The sequence below is a fragment of the Mustela putorius genome, unplaced genomic scaffold (genome assembly GCF_011764305.1).
Source record: "Mustela putorius furo isolate JIRA1106 unplaced genomic scaffold, ASM1176430v1.1 tig00003962_pilon_pilon_pilon, whole genome shotgun sequence".
NCBI lineage: Eukaryota > Metazoa > Chordata > Mammalia > Carnivora > Mustelidae > Mustela > Mustela putorius.
The window spans coordinates 17694969-17711716 of NW_025422106.1; the positions used below are offsets into that span (position 1 = coordinate 17694969).

Here is a 16748-nt window from a genome sequence, read left to right on the forward strand (position 1 = left end):
GGGCAGAGGGTTCTCATCGGGAAGAAGGCAAAGCTGTTCATTTTCCATGACGTCTCCCTCTCCTTTTGATTCTGCACACTCAAGGTTGTCTGGGGTCCCAAGCAATCCAAGATGATTTGTGTCAAAGAGCGTATTACAGGAATCATTTGTCATTTCTGGTTCATGTTTGAATTTAAAGAATGATGCTGGGGAGCGATGTGAAGGCGGGATGCAAAGCGTCATTATGATGGGTGGCAAAACCGTTATGTTAACCTTCTCAGGAATTAGCTCTGGGGCTTCAACACAGTGGGATGGATTGGGAAAGTATTAATAATGAGAATACCTTGTGCTTGGATGGCAATCTTTTCTTTGAAAAAAAAAAATCGACTTATAATGGCACAGAGCGCAGAGAATGACCTATGGAGAATATCAGATTTAGCCTCGCCTTATGCAGAAAGGAGAACTTTGTGTACTCAGAGTCTCAAAGCTAACTGGCCTGTTGATGGGACAGTGCCTTCCTCGGGCAAAAGCTGGCACACAGAGTCAGAATAGTGACCCGGGAGTTTACACTCTAAGTTCTAGGCCCAGCTGAGTCTCCAACTGTCTGTGTGGCTTCGGGCAAGGCCGAAGCTGGCTTTCCCTCTGAAAGGGGACATTGATGATTGCCCAGGGTCCTAGAGCCCATACACGCTGTGATTCTGTGCAACTCATGGGACAGGCTTTTTAATTCTAATTTGGCAAATGAGAAAACTGGAATCCAGGTACTTAGTGAAGCTTCTCAGAAATGGATTTTGAGCTGCATCTTGTAGATTTTCCTTAACAGACAGAGAAAGAAGGATGCCCCAAGCGGAGAGAACAGTGTGACCGAAAAAGCAAAGAGAAAAGGGCCAGGGCACTGTCAGGAAAGCTTGTATATTTGATTGTAGCTATGTTTTAGGCCATGAGGAAAAAGACAAAGAAAGAGAGTGCTGAAAGGCAGTTTAGAATCGGATCATGGAGAACCGTGAATGTCAAGTTCAAGGACATAGTACCTCTAAGCCAGTTTTTCTTGACCAGGAGTGATTTTGCCTTCCAGCGTCCATTTGGCAATCTTTGCACCCAGTTTTGGTTGTCACGGCTAACAGAGATGCTGCTAAGGATCTATAAAGCACCAGACATCTACCAGAAACAGAGTTGTCCAGCCCCAAACATCACTAGGGCCAATGCTGAGAAACTCTGCCCTAGGTAGACAGGTCCTCTGCTGACCACTATGGAGGCTTGATTGTGGGGGACGGAGTGGACAGGGGGCTGCTGGAGCCATCCAGAGAAAAGGCGATGAGGCTCTGAGCTGAGGCAGGTGGAGAGGACCAACATCAGTGACGAGCAAGAGATGGGACTGACAGAACATGGTTTCCTCCTCCTCCCCTGTACCTTCAGGATACAAGCCCCTTTTCCAAAACATCTTCTTCCCTCCCCTCTCCTGTTCCCTCTGCTGCCCCAAGAGCCAGAGGTGAAGGGAGACTCGGAGCTGGATCTCGTCTCCCGCATCCTTCACTGACCCACTACCTCACCATTGTTCAGACTCGGTCCTGGAGGGACAGGAAAGGTCAGGAGCTGGCATCTGAAGGCAGTGACAGCCCTTCCTGTGATTTGGATTTTATAACGATAGGTGGCATTATTCCTTTACTACCATTTTCTGGCTCAAGATTACAAGTTCTGTGAGCCGGGACCACATGAATCCTTTCCTGTGGTATGTTCCCAGGGTCCAGCCCGGTACCTAACATGCAGTAGATGCTTTTAAGAATGTGTTGAATGAATGACTAAGTGCCCCCTCTCCTCATGGATTAGCCTGGTTGGGCATCACACATTTGTTGGGGTCGTGTGGATGCCCCATTTTTGGTGAATTTGACCTGTCCGCTGCACAGTGAATGAAAGGATAGGCTGGGTATAGGCTCTGGCTTCCCTCATATCTTTTCAGTAAAAAGGGAGCAGGGGGGAAATGGTGGAAGATGAGACAGGACTTAACAGAGCCCTCTATGTTCCCTCAACCCTTCTATAATACCCATCTTGGGCATCCCTTCCACAGTGATACCCTTGACCCCTCCAGGTAGCCCATGGACACAGAGAGTGGGGCTGAGAAGGGGGTAAAGGGCTGGTCATCCAGTACCCCCAGGTCACAGAAAAAGAAGCTGAGCTTGGGGCAAAAGCAGAGGATGGAGGAAAGAAGGATCCCCGTCAATGGCTGCATGATAAGCCCACGGCCATGTGGCCAGACCAGAAGTATGTGAACAGGCACGTGTGCTCCTGAGGCTGCAAAGGGTAAGTCTTTTATGTCGGCTTCCCTGCGATTTACAGAGTTTAGAGCAGCAAGTCCAGGGACACACCAGCCCCAGAGCTCAAAGAATCAGGCCAACCTGACTCAACCAGATTTTCTGATTCTCAGAGACCTGGCAGCCATCTGGCCTGAACCCCAGATGGTGAGCGCTGACCTCTACAAGGTCAAACATCACTCTAGAGGCAAGGAGAGGACTGGAGCCCACGTGTTTGGTGTCCTAGCTCTCTTTCTGCCAGGGTTCCTTCTGCTCAAGATGTGGTGTTGGCACAGAGAGTGCAACTCGGACCTGCTGTGTCCCCACCCACTGTCTCCTGCCCGGCTTTATGGAGCCCAGCACTACCCAAAACAAAGCGTCCTCCTTCTCAGTGGCACCTGGTCTTGCCGTGATGTCTTTTCACCTATGTCCTAGGCAGTACTGGAATGTTTGTCTTACAGGACCAGGAGACCACTGCTTCAAACTCCTTCTACCGATCAAGGTCCAATGCCGACAGTAGGTGTTTTAGACTCTGTCTTGCTGTGTGATTTGGGGCTAGGACTTAGCCTTTTTAAGCCTCTGTTTATCCACAGGTAAAAATGGGAAGATAGTCCTTGACTCTGAGACTTTCCATTTAATTAAGTAAAACCAAATGGAGCACTGGACGGAAAAAGCACTTGGTGTACCAAACACAAAGTAGGGACTCAGAAACCCTTTACTGAATGAGTAAAAGAATAATTGAATAAAAATGAGTGGCTTCCAGAGCCATCTAAAAGATGGCTTCTAAAACACCGTGCTACCTGCTAGGTTGGTCCTGGTGTGCCGGAAGCTGGCCTATCTCTGGCTTCCTAGGGAGGACTGTGAGCTTTCTCTCGAGTTCTTAGCTACAGTTATCTCTCCCTTGGCTATGGTAGCAACACGGTCTTTGAGAGAAAAACACTTGGTGGAAGCCCAGAGGCATAGGCTCCCATCTGAACCCCTGCCCTGAGCAAATGTGACCTGCACACTCATCTCTGTTCCTGCCAATTAAGTGGTGTCATTAAAAGGCCGGACACTATATACAGCTCCAGAGTGACCACTGCTATCTGCCCAGCTGCCCCCTCACTGGCCATGGGGTCTGACAGCAGAAGAGGACTGACCCTCCTTTGGTTTGTTTTTGTTTTTTTTGACATCCAGAGCACGCTGGGAATGAAGGAAGTCCAAAAATGATTCCAAAGTTAGTATTATTTTTCTAGGGGCTCCCAGGCTAATTAGGTCTGCAAAGCACTTAGCTTTGTGCATTGCAATTGACTCAACACACAGAATATCCCATGACATGTGACATATTTGTTAGCTGCCTCCCACTCATGGACACCAAAAAGGATCGATCCCCTTCCTTGTTCTTCAGAGTCAGGCTCTTTCCATGGGCCAAGAAATTGTATGTCTAGGGACTCAGAAAGCCCAAGCACATTAACCACCTGGCCACTTTACTCACCAACCAAAGAACCCTCTATGGCCTTCACATTTATTGAATACATATTTCCTGGAGCTGCTTTGTATAGGCCTGGGGAGATGAGCTGAATAAGACCCAGTACGTACATATGAGCCAGTGGGGTAGAGAGACTTACAGCCGATTAAAATACAACACTCTGAGAGGCAGAAGAGACAGATGAGTAGAGAGCCAGAGGAATGCAAAGGCTCCCTCTATCTATCTGCCCAGGGAACCTTTGAGGAAATGGTAACAGCTCCTATTTATTAAGCACCTGCTGTATGCAGGCAGCCTTCCAAATACCTTGCATAGCTGATTGCATTTTAATCCTCATCTAGAGGGGGAAGGAACCAGCATCTACCAAGCAGTAGTGCTGGGTCCTGGGTTAGCCCTTTGCCAAATGACCTCATCCCCCCTCATCCCCTCCCGACAGCCCTGCCACAATGGTAACATTGTTGCCATTTCAGATTCCATTTCCCAGATATCATTGTTGCCATTTTGGATTCCCTGTAGGTCTGGAGTGGCTTCTGAGAGGCTAACAAGCCCCGGGGGGATAACGACAGGGGGTTGCTGGTCTACAGAGCGCACTTGGAGAAGAAAGGGGGTTCACAGCCCCCTTGGGACCAGTGTCTCAGCTCTCCACGCAGCACAGAATCACCCAGGAAGCTTTTAAAATGCACCAGTGTTTGGCTCATTCAGCCTCAAGAGTGATCTGACTGTAGTTGGATGGGGTTTAGGAATTACTGTGTTTCAGAGCTCCCCAGATGACTCTGCTGGGCCAGTCAGGGTTGAAAACAACTGTACTACTTCTCACCATCTTGAAAGTTCAGCCCAGTTCCCGGATGTGCCCTCCCCAAATTCCCTTCCCTCTTGGGGACCCCGCCAAGCCAGAAAGTAACTGGGCACTGCTCTGGACCTTCTGGCCAGAATGTCTCTCGATTCTCTTTGCTTCCTGGGGCGTCTCCCCGGTTGTGGAGGCTCCCTCACAGCCCTGCCCCCCCTCTCCCCACCTCCAAAATGCTAACCCCACTGATTTGGAGCCTGCCTCAGTCCTTTCTCCCCATCCCTGGAGCAGCAGCGGGAGGCTTCCCCAGGGCTCTTGATCCCCCCAAGGAACTACAAGGTAGCACTTTCTTCCTTAATTAAGACCTTCATGACGAGCACTGGTATGGGACCGAATTAATCAGCTTTCTGAAAGCAAATCGGGGATGTGGAAATGAAAGGGGTGATTCTGCCACGCTTGCTCATGGTGTCAAAGGCTGAAGCTTGGCCCAATGTGGGTGAGAGTGAGGCCTGGAGGAGGGCAGCCAGCCCTGTCTTTTCTGCCTTTTTTTTTTTTTTTTTTTTTGAGTCAGATGCATGATGACACATTCGAAAGGCAATCTTTATCCAAACATTACTGTCCCCGCCCCCTCCGCTCACCATTATCTGTCATCAGAGACAAGACAACAGGAGATAATAGGAGTTTCCAATGCCTGCTTTTTCTTCCTTCCCTTCTCCGGGGAAATTATGTCGAACATCTTTTTTATTGACTTATTTATAAGTGTAGAAAATGAATTCCTTAAAGCTTTGTGTTGGAGCAACCCCGATGTTATCAGGGTCACGAATGCTCCCCATTGGGCGCCTCTGTGGCTGGAGGGAAGATTCCAGAAGATTCCAGAGACCCGGTGAGGTGTTAATTAAATAAATTGGCCTCCCTTCCCCCCACGGGGAGCCCGGGTGGTGGCCCAGAGCTATGTCAGGATTTGAAAAACACAAATGACAGAGCAAGCCCCAGGGACTATTCCCAGGCTCCCCCATCCTGGTGGGAAATGACAGCCATGTGGGGGGTCTGCCTGGCCTGGGTCCCAATTGCCGCCTTCCGCCCCCCCGCCCCACCATCTCCCTCCCAGTGGTGGGGCCATAAGGGCGCTCACGGCTCTGCATTTTCTCAGCTTGGGCTCATGAAGTACATTGAGTGAGTCCTGTTTGAATGTTGGCTTCTTGGTCTAGAGAGTAGATCACTTCCCTCCTGGAGTCCCAAGAGAGGGTGTGAAATTCACACCTGACCGTAGGGCCTCTGGGAATGTCTGTTGTCCTTTCTGTTCCTGTAGAAAATCTCAAAGCTGAGGAAGTGTCCTCAGAGACCACCTGGTCCACTTCTTTCCCCTGGCCCTTGGGAGTCTGAGACCAGGGGAGGGACAGCGATTTGCCTCCTGTTACCCAGGGGAGGAGGGGCGGAACCAGCTCCCTGACTCTGCATCTGGCTCTTCCCCAACCCCGCAGAGCCTCCCTTTGCCCTGAGGAACAGGTGCACATCATACTCCATACCGTCGCTAAGGTGTGTAAATCCAAACCCAGTACCCATGGACATCAGGCATGCAGGACGGCGTAGTCTTTAAGAGCTATTCCCGATGAAGGCTGTCACTTACAGGACCCCCCTTACTCACGGGTGTTCTTTTGGTTTGGTTGTTGCAAATAAGGTTTTCATAAAGTGGGAGACCCTACACCCCACTCCTGGTCTGTTCTCACCCACTCGAACTTCACCTCTGCACCCTGGCTGAGCCACTTTGGTTCTGGCTACTTCTGAGGGTCTAATCTGGAGCTTAAAGGCTCTAGCAGTCTCTTGCCCCTCAGGTGGGTCCAGGACCCTGAATCTGGCCTTCCTCAAAGACGCAGGTGAGAAACTCTCTTTTTCTGGATCTGCCCATCAGACCACACCCCTCCTCCCTGGCCCACACATCTGCTGAAAAACAGGATTCGTCCTTTCTTCTTTTTAGGCAGGGTGCCCACTTGCATTCTCCTTGGATTAAACCCTAGAGGGAGGCAGGTACGAGGCCGCCGAGGCCTCCTGCACAAGTAGTGGGAGATGGTTTCCAGCCACAACACCCTGAGCCAAGTTGAGAGAGTAAGTGACAAATTGTCTAGCTGGAGAATGGAGATAATCTGTCTCAATTATGCACGAGTTCAACAAATTAGGACCCAGCATGAGAAACCTACCTGTGTTCTGATTAGGAAACAGATGTGTCCACCATGAGGTGTTCACACAAAGGCTTTTGGCTTGGGCATCAGAATTGACCTTCCCAGCAGACACAGCCACAGAACTGACCACAGCAGGGAGGCGGGGATTTGTGGCGAGGGGCTGGGAGGCAGGTATGCCTGGGTCATTCAAAGATGCTGTTCAAACAGGACCTCCCGGCCAGACCTCCGATACTGACCCATTTGCTGTTCCTGTGGATTCCTCACGCAACCAGGGCAGACGTGGCCCTGAGCGGAGGACAGCTGGCCCCATTTTTTATGGAGTGCCTACTCTGTGTCTGACACAGGGTCAGTCTAGAATGTGTCACAGAAACAGATGGAGAGAAAGTCCCAAAAAAGAAGCAGTGGAGCCTGAACGTGTTGGTGCCCACCCTGGGGAAATGCCGCGGTGGGTGAATCCGAGAGAGAAGAACGGAGGGGCTGGAAGAAAGAGATGACTCTGGCGTGGTCGGCGAGGACAGTCCTCTGCAGAGGGGAGACTGGGGGAGTTTGTAGGGGACGGGGGACAGTGGTAGGACAGGCCACCAGCCAGGTCAGCCAGCAGCTAAGTGACTAGGTGTGGGCTACACATGACTGCAGTTCACCTCTGTCCCCCATATGTCTCTCCTGAGAATCACTCCTGAGGCCACCTGGACCAGCAACAAGCAGTGGAGGGGACCCTGGGAAGGGCAGCTCAGCCTAGCCACCACACGCCCTCTTTATCTGCACGTGACCAAGGACAGCCCTACATACACGGGACTGGAGAGGAGAAGACGCCCAAGTAGAGAGAAGGGCAAGAGGAAGGGCATGGAGGCGGGAACCATACAGCTTGGAGTGTGCGGAGAACAGAAGAGGCCCGGGTTGTTGCTGTCATCTTAGTGAGGCTGTGGGGAGAACAGAAGAAGCCCGGGTTATGGCTGTCATCTTAGTGAGGCTGGCTCGGAGGGGCCTTGTCGGACCGTCCGCCTTCCCTGAGCCCCGGAACGGAGTTTCCAGAGGAGATGCTGGACTCTCTATGCACCGTATGTGCTCTCAGCCAGACTCGCTTCTGGCCAAGGTGAAAACAGGGCAGGGGGCTGCGTAGTTGGAAGCGGAGGAAAGTAAGAGATCAGTAAGAAAGTAAGAGGCAGCGAGAGATCACTAGTCTCTTTTTACAAAAATTCACATTTTTAAAAATATTTATTTATTCATGAAAGACAGAGAGGCAGACAGAGAGAGTGGGAGAAGCAGGCTCCCCGCTGAGCAGAGAGCCCGATGCAGGACTCAGTCCCAGGACCCTGGGATCACAACCTGCGCTGAAGGCAGATGCTCAACCAACTGAGCCACCCAGGTGCCCCGTAAATCCACATTCCTATCACACTCGCGGGAAGAACGCAGTCTCTCATCTCCCGAATCAAGCAGAGCATCTTCGCTCCTGGTTCCGCCCTTTGTTGCCTTTCTCACCTTGGGCAAGTCACTCCATCTCCCTGAGCCTCCATTTCATCATCCGTGCAATGGGAACGATAATCCTCACCCAGAACGCGTGCTGGGAGGGCAAGAAGGAGCATCCTATCTAAAGTCCCTGTAGAAAGGTACCCAACAACTATCTGTTCCAGAGCATTCCTATGGTTTGAGTTCTTGGAGGAAGGAATTGGCCAGAGCTGGGCAGAAGCTCAGAGACTGAGCCGAGGGTAGGAAGAGAAACCTCTGAGCCCAGCCTGATGGCTCCGAGCCCACTGAGGCACTGCGGGTGAGCTCAGCAGTTGCCCTGCGGTATGAGGTTTGAAGCTGATCCTCTCAAGATTTTGGTTGGCAGAGATGAGAGGCTCAGGTGTCACTGAATGGTTGGTTTAGGGAAAGAAGGATTAAGTAAAGCCCCTGAGACTGCATTGGGCAGGTGGAAATTCCACAGAGACAGAATTTACAGCATCACAGCCAGAACTTGGTCACCACGGGACTGCACGGTGGTGAGCTCCCCGTCCCTGGGGGCATGCCAGCACTGACCAGAGGACTGGTTGGCAGAGTTCCACAGAGGGGCACGGGCACAGAACAGGGTGGCTCTGGGAGTATTTATAACAAGGGGGAAGTGTAATTCCACAATTCAGTGCTCCTTTGGGAAGGGATACCTGTGGGAGCCACGCCTCATTGCCAGGGTTATACACACATCCTGATACAACCTCTAAACAACCCTCCATAGGAAGTTTTACTTCCCCACTTCATAGATAAAGAAACAAAGGCTCAGGGAGGCCTTGTGCTTGCCTCAAATCACAGACGCTGTGAAGTTCAGAGCTGTGGTTTGACTCACAGCGAGCCTCCAGTCTCCAATTTTTCCTTGAGAGAGGAAGGCCCAGCTTGGTGGTTGGGGGTTTCTGACACTTCCTGTCCCCTCACTTGCAGTGTAGACCTGATTTGGACCTTGGTGTCTAGATGAAAGCTGGCCCTCTAGCATGTCTGCTCTTGCTGGGACCCCCAGCACCTCCAGGAAAAATAACACTGGGATTTGTGGAACACTCCCTGACTTCCAGAGCACGACGCCCCAGCCTGTAATCTCGAGGGGCAGGCAGGAGCTCCTGTTCCACAGTTTAAAAAAAAAAAAAACAACAACCCTGAGGATCTTTGTGAAAGGAATGAACCGCTTCTGGGTTCTACCGCGGAAGCTTCACTGTCTCATCTCACTTCATAGCTAAGGCGATTCTGAGAGATCGGAATTACTGTTCCCATTTTCCAGGGAAAACGGAAGGGTCGGTATGTTGTTCAAAGTCAAAGAACTAGTAAAGTTTGGAACAACTGCCAAACCAAGGGCTCCTTGGCACTGCAGGACCTCCCTGCCGATGGGCCTCGCCCCACAGAGAGAACAGACCGGCCTCCACCCCCTAGTCACTCCTTTGGGGTAAGACCTAGTTTCTGTACATGTCGCCCTTCAGGACAGGTGGGAAATAATCCATTTCCCCCTGAAGAGCGAGTGGCCTATGAGCAGGACCCAGACTGGTGGAGAACAAAGGACATGGATAGGAGCTTTCAGGGCCCAGAGGAGAGGCCCTGAATGGGGGTCCTAAGAGAGGACAGGGCACCTGGCCGGGACCACAGTGATAGCAAGGAGCAAGAGGACTACGAGACAGCTTTGCCATCACTACCCTGCTTAAAAGGGTGCTCACCTGTACTAGCCACCAGGTCCTAGCCTAGCCCGGGGTCTTTACTCAGGGGCCTGTCCATTCCTTTCCCCCTCTGGTGGGCCGGGCCTCAGCTGCCCAGCAGAGGGCCCCCTAGCCCTGGCCTAAAAGTACAGCCCATGTTGCCACTAGGCATCACTCTGGGCAAAGAACTAGCTCACCAGAGAAGGGCCCTAGCAGCTGGGCCCACCCAGAGCAGTGCCCAGTTGCTTTCTGGCCAGGCGTCTTTAGAAGCCACCTCAAGGGTCTGAGGAGCTAGAATGAGACTCAGGTTTTGTGAGGTGTAGCAAGGAGACGAGGCACTGGAGCAGGCAAGCTGGGGTCCGGTCCTAGCGGTGCCGTCAGCACGTTATGTGACAGGAGGGCTTCCTTCCGCTCCCAGACTCAAGTTTCTCACCTGTGTTGTGGGAATATTGGGCTAGAATATTCTCAAAGACCCCATCCACCTCTGACATCTGGTCCAGCGTCCTCTCCCCTCTCCGTCACCCTCTTCGCAGGCTCTCGGGGGAGTCCTGTCCTCGTGGGTATCCCTGTCCCTTCCACTTGGAGGGGCGGACTCGCTAGTGATATGGTCCCTCCAGGCTCCAGGATGCCAGAGGTCAAGTGACGCCATGGTCCCCTTAGCCACAGTAGAACTAGGCCTTCCTGGCCCTGCATTCGCCATGGAGACTGCACCACTTGTGTCCCCAGGGACCACACTCAGGGATGAGTACCGTCAGTGGAGGGCTCATTAGCCAGTGGCCTTCCTTACCTCCTACCTCTTCAGACAAGGCCCAAGGATTCATCCTCTGCCTTGTTTTCATCCTTTAAAAAATATCCCTTAGCAGACTGAGATGTTGGCCTTCCCGAAGCCCCAGGAGGCCTTTATTCTCCACTTTCTACCCAGAAGACAATGTCCAATGGACTCAGCCAGGCCCGGGTCCCCAGACTCCATGGGCCACTTAGCCAAGAGACCATGTTGAGCCGACTCAACCACAGGTCCCTCAACTGTGCAATACCTGCCTGTTTGGTGGCGCCTGACCCACAGAGAGCATGTCACTGTAATCTACCTTGAGGATATTATTATTTATTATCGTGATTATTCAGACTCCTGGCTGACATAGCCAGCGTGACAACTCGTCGCCTTCTCTCTGACTCTCTGTAACTTCTAGAAGTTACACCATCATTCCAGCCCCCATCCACCGAAAAGGATGGAGCAAAAATCCTCCGCCCTCTTGGGTCCTTAGGCCCACACCCAGGGCCTCAACAGGAATCCTCAAAGACACCCTGTAATTCCTTCCCGGGGAAGGGCCTCGGATGGGACAGCTTCCTGGAGAGAGAATTTTCTGCTGTCTCAGAATTCGGCGATAGGAATGTAAATGAGGCCCAAAGACATATTTATGTGACACAAATAAAGGCCAAACTTCAGGGCCCCTCGCTGGCGCCTATACCTTACAGGGCCCTGCAAGGGCCACCCCCACCTCCATCCAGCCATGCGGAGGGGACAGATAGGAATGCGGACCCGTTGCTTCTCTCTAGTGGCCAAGGACCAAACTGTCTTTCCAGGAGGATTGTGTGCTGAACACAGTCAGGTGCTCTCATTAACAGAACTGCCCGGGGAACCCCCAAGTCCCCGGAGGTGTCACTTCCTGGGGAGAATGCTAGCGCCTGATGTATCTACGATACGGTAGCCGAGGAGAGTACGTTCTCCTGATCCACACCCCGGGTGAACCCAGGACTGATTTTCGCGCCTCCCACTCTCCCTGTCACTCTGCCCAGTTTCCTTGACCGTTCTTTTCTGCTTGGGCTGTGTTTCTTTTATGTAGAACAGCTATACTCATAAGCATGACACAATTGCCCTGTGACTAAAGTGCCTTTATTAATGACCTTCCCCAAGATCTAACAACCAAGAAAGCCCCCAGGAGAGGCCATAAGAAGCCAGATTTCCCATTGCAAAGATGCTCTCTGCAGTCAAGCTTGTAATCAGCACTTGGGTGGTGACAGTCTCAAGGAATAACAATAATTAACACAGGAATGTTGAACACCATTTGTTTCTCTGATTTCTGGGCCACGCTGAACAGTAATGAATATTGTTTTCTCTCTGAAGCATAAAAATGTTCTCGAGTCACCTGGTGTGCTCACAGATGTGCTGATTAATTGTGGCCTGGAATGACACAATGACCACCACCCGGGCTTTGCTGTTGGGCAACAGAAGTCGCGTACCTGGGTTGCCACGACCGGATTCAGTGGCCCCAGGGGAGGTCGGGTTTGACAGACGGAGTGACACAGCCTATGCATGGAGACCAATGAGGCAAGACCTCCGGCCGACCTATTAGATTCTGACCTCCCCACTCCTTTGGGGAAGTGCTCACTCTGGGCCTTTCTTAGTCAAATAGCTGGGATCAAGCTGCTCGCCCTGACTCCTGCTGGGGCAGTCCCTTGTCTGTGAGTCTGAGACCCACTGGTGTGCTCATTAATGTGGCAATTCCTGGACTCTACTCAGAGATGCAGATCCTGCGGACATAGAGAGTGGCCTGGAAATCTGTATTTTAGTAAGCATCACAGATGGCTGGTGTCTGCAGGTGTCTGCAGGGCTCACTTGGAGATATACAGTCAAAGCTCATCTAGAGCCAAGGCAAAGGCTGCAAAAGGAGCGAGGGGTCCGTGGCTGTGCTTAGGGGGATGCTCGCTGGCAGAGGGGGGAGTGGGAAGGGGCTCTTCCTGTACCCTCTTTTACTTCTCCCAGAGCAATTATCCTTCTCTTTGTTCAGCAGAGAACCAAGATCAAGGCCCTGGGGCCTCCCCACATGAGTCCAGGCCACTTACCGGCTGTGTGACCTAGGGTGGGTTATTTCCCCTCTCAGGACTTCAGCTTTCCTCTCTGTAGAAATGGGATGATGATGAGCCTGGGTGACTCGGTGGGTTAAGCCTCTGCCTTTAGCTCAGGTCATAATCTCAGGGTCCTGGGATTGAGCCCAGCTTCTCCTTCTCCCTCTGCCCATCCCCACTGCTTGTGCTCTCTCTCTCTCTCAAATAAATAAAGAATATCTTTAAAAAAAAGGGGGGGTGATGATAAAAAAGTAATAATAACCAATTCACAGGACCCCTGTGAGAATTAGATGAGTTAATGTGTACAGAACATTTAAGAACGCCATTAAGAATATAAGAAGCATGAGTGCATCGTAGCTGTAACAGCATCATCTATTTTGTATTTTAGTTAGGTAACAAGTCTGTGTTCCCCTCCTTGGTTGTAAGATTTAGTTTAGAAAATGTAGGTACCCCTTAAAAAAATCTAAATAATATATCAGTCTAATCTACTCATTTTATAGATGGGGAAACTGAGGCCCCAGGAAAAGAACAACTCCTGGAGGACACGTAGTAGGTGAGAAGCAGAAATGGAACAGACCCAGACCTAACCGAGCTTGGCAATTCATTCCTCCCACCCCCTCCCCCAGCCCACCTGTTGCCTTCCTGGCTGTGTGGGGAGTGGGGAGGGGATATCAGCTCTGGCTCTTCACATGGCTAGCCTTGACTTCTGTCCCACCATGTGTCAGGGGCAGCCCAGAACGGGGGACGCTCCACCCACCCACCCTCCCCCGTTTCAGAGCCCATGTGGGTAGCGTTCCTCCGTCTCTCCTTCCCTCTTACCCTTATTATCTTCATATTGTGTGGCCATAAATAATAAGTTCGCACTCCAGAGACATTTGACACTTCCGGTTTACTCCTGGGTCCCCATCTACAAGTTGACAACTACAGAGAGTTCAGAGGTTATTAAGGAGCTTGGGACTGAGAGCCAGGGCTGCATTATTTTGCCAGCTTTTCTCCAGAAGGATCCAAAAGAGGCCAGGGTGCTCGTCCACCTCTTGCACCATCCCCACACGTAGGCGTCGGTAGACATTCATAGTTCAAGAGCATGATCGCAAAAGGCCCGGACAGACACAACGCACCCCCCTTGGAATCTCAGACCAGCTTTCCGCATGACAGCCACGGTCTTCGGCCTTGGAAATGACTGCTGAGACCCTCACCTCCTTGTGCGCTTCTACCCACATAGCACTGGGCTTATTCTGGGCAGCCTATGGGGGAAAGCAGGGCTATGAACTGAAAAGACTGGCTTCCAGCCTGGCAGGTTGCCCACCTGCGTGTGTCTTAGTCCCATGGATCACTTGCTCTCGGGAAGGCCATGCCATGAGCAGCCTAAGGGAGAGGCGGTAGCTTCCTACCAACAGCCGCGAGAGGAGCTTCAGGGAGAGACCCCAGCCCCACCCAGCCCAGTCTTCTCATACCGCAGCCTCAGCTCCTGTTCTGGCTGCGACTTCACGGAAAACCCTGAGCAAGAACCACTCAGCTAAGGGGCTCCCAATTCCTGACCTGCAGATACCAGGTGCAATACAAAATTTATTGTTTTAAGCTACAAAATGGCGGGGGTGGGGGGGGGCGTAAATCTGTTATACATCAAGAGATGACTAATGCAGGGGCTATGAGGCATAAGAGCCATTTCCAGGAGCAGAGAAACAATATTTAGAGGGAAAGAGGGACTTCATTAACCATCGGGAAGACGAGAAGGGATAAGATGTCCCTAGATCTATGTGACACTGATACAGCCTGATGCGTGAAAGCTTTGACAAAGGCTCCAAAGATGAAAGTCTGGGTGCTGCCCTAAGGCAGGCAGCCCATTATCTTTTGAGAGCAGCAGGCGACTAAACAGGAAATCAAACGGAGTGTAATAAGAGAGAGGCAGAGCCCCTGATCCGGGCAGCGGGGAGGGGGTCGGTCAGGCAAAGTGCCCCAGAGAGGTGACTCGTCATCAATGGAGGTGAACTCAGTACTGACCAGGGTATCTCAGAGGAGGCAGAAATGGATAAATCTGTGTCCCTGACTCCTGGAAGCCCACAGCAGTCCTTCTTGACACCAGCTGGACCCGAGGTGCTATTTAAATGTCCCAATGCCTAGGGTCTGTTCCAGACCAAGAAATTAGAGTCTCTGGGGATGGGCCCTGGATACCAGCATTTTAAATAGTCTTTCTAAGAGATTTGAATAAGTAGTCAGGTTGAGAACCACTGGTCTAGCAGAAGAAACAATAGTAACGACCACACACACACACACGCACTATGATAAGTAACTTTTGTAATTAACATGTGAGTGACACAAACTTCAAGTGCTAGGCATGCGTAGAAAAGACGGACATGGCCCGGGGTGGTCTCAGGAGGCATCTCCAGACCCAGCTGGACACAAACTCCGCGTTTTTTAGAACAGAGCAGAGTTCAGAACGAGATAGGCGAGTAAGACTCCGAGTGGGAATCCAAGGCTGTGTAAGCCTCCAAGTTGGTCCTGGGGGCAGAGCTAAGACCCAGCAGCTCCCGGGGTGGGGGAAGGAAGCAGAAGCTGAGGGTCAGGCGAGACCTGAAACCAGAGACATTTCTCTGAAAAGAGATAGTGGAAGAGCAGAGAGAACTTGATGGGCACTGGAGATTCTGCTAACGTTTTACGTTCCAGGTCACTTCCCTTCCCTGGCCCTCGGGTTTCCCACATGTACAGGTAGAGGATAGGGCTACCCGCAGGCACTGATGATTGTCAGCTGAGTCCCACTCACAGCCAACACTCTGCAGGAGAAAAAGGTCACCTTCCCATTGGTAAATGTTGATGGAGTCTTTTCTGAATGGTGGCGGCCGTGGAGTAATTATAGTTGTCTCTGTAGGCTGCATTACAGAAGGTTGGCCTGAGAGGGGGTCAGGACGGGAGGATAAACCCAGACACTGAACATGGCCTAGCATGGCCATCTTAGAACATAGGCCTGGGCTAGGATGAGCAGGGAGAGTAGATCATGTCAGGACCTTGGGCTCTTTTAAGATCTGCTGGATCCCCTTCACTTCCTCCTGGACTCGTTCATCTATCTTTCTTCCTATTATTTTTCTAAGTGCTCATCTATCTTAAAGTGATTAATTCTCCAGCTCCAGTACAAGGTTGTAACAATGATAATACGGGGGGGAAGAGATATTCTAATCCTCAGTCTTAAGAGCGGGATAACCAGTCAAGGGTCAGGCTGTCCACAGGGATGACCAACTTGTCTTGGAATCCAGCACACGAGCAGGCATCTCAGCCTGCCAAGTGGAAATAATGACACACTTACATTTTGCCAATTTCTAGAGGCTCTATCTCTGGAGATGACTTGTAAGGAGATTGCCATAAGCAAAGGACCCTTCTCTTTCAGCACAGGAAGTAGCTGGAAGTTTTCACACAGATGTGGGTCAGGCTGAACTCCTGGAGTCCTGGGTTATCTTGTCCGATGTCCATGACCACTATAATCTCAGGGTGATGGCTTGGGAAAAGAATGGGTAGGGTGAAGACTGGCCATGGGAAGCCTTATGTCCCCTAACGGAGCATCTCAGCATCACCCAGAGGACAGTACTTTTGAGAAAGCATATCCAATGTGCTAATACAAATTTGCATGTGAAAATTTGAAATAATTCCTATGTGTTTTAATACGGTCATCTAAGCAGACAGTTCTCTGGCCTTAATTGTGGGGGAAGGTGCATGGCCCCCAGGAGGACTGAGCATCAGATTCAGAATGCAGAATGGCAGGTCTGTGCCTGTGGTCAGAGAAATGTAAATGAACAGGCCCTCATCTAGGGTGGCACACTTGGAAGCTTCCAGAAGCAGGTGACATGAATGAGTCTAGCAGCCTGTGTGCTGGGTGGGAGCCGTTGCTGCCCACTTCCAGAGTGTGCTTCCGGTATGAATGGGGGCCGGCGTGGCTAAGCCTTCTGCTTTTCCGGAGAACTTAAGAATCCAGGACTAGATGTGAAATCTCTCAGTATTTAAATGTTGGCTCCAGGGACGCCTGGGTGGTTCAGTCGGTTAAGCTGCTGCCTTTGGCTCAGCTCTTGATCC

The 16748-nt window shown here is 51.3% G+C and overlaps 1 protein-coding gene across 1 annotated transcript in view; it reads left to right on the forward strand.

The window, feature by feature from the left end:
• The window catches only part of ASIC2 (acid sensing ion channel subunit 2), a 962539-nt gene that overhangs the window by 499886 nt on the left and 445905 nt on the right, over nucleotides 1-16748 (forward strand). The gene's annotated exons all lie outside the window — the stretch shown is intronic.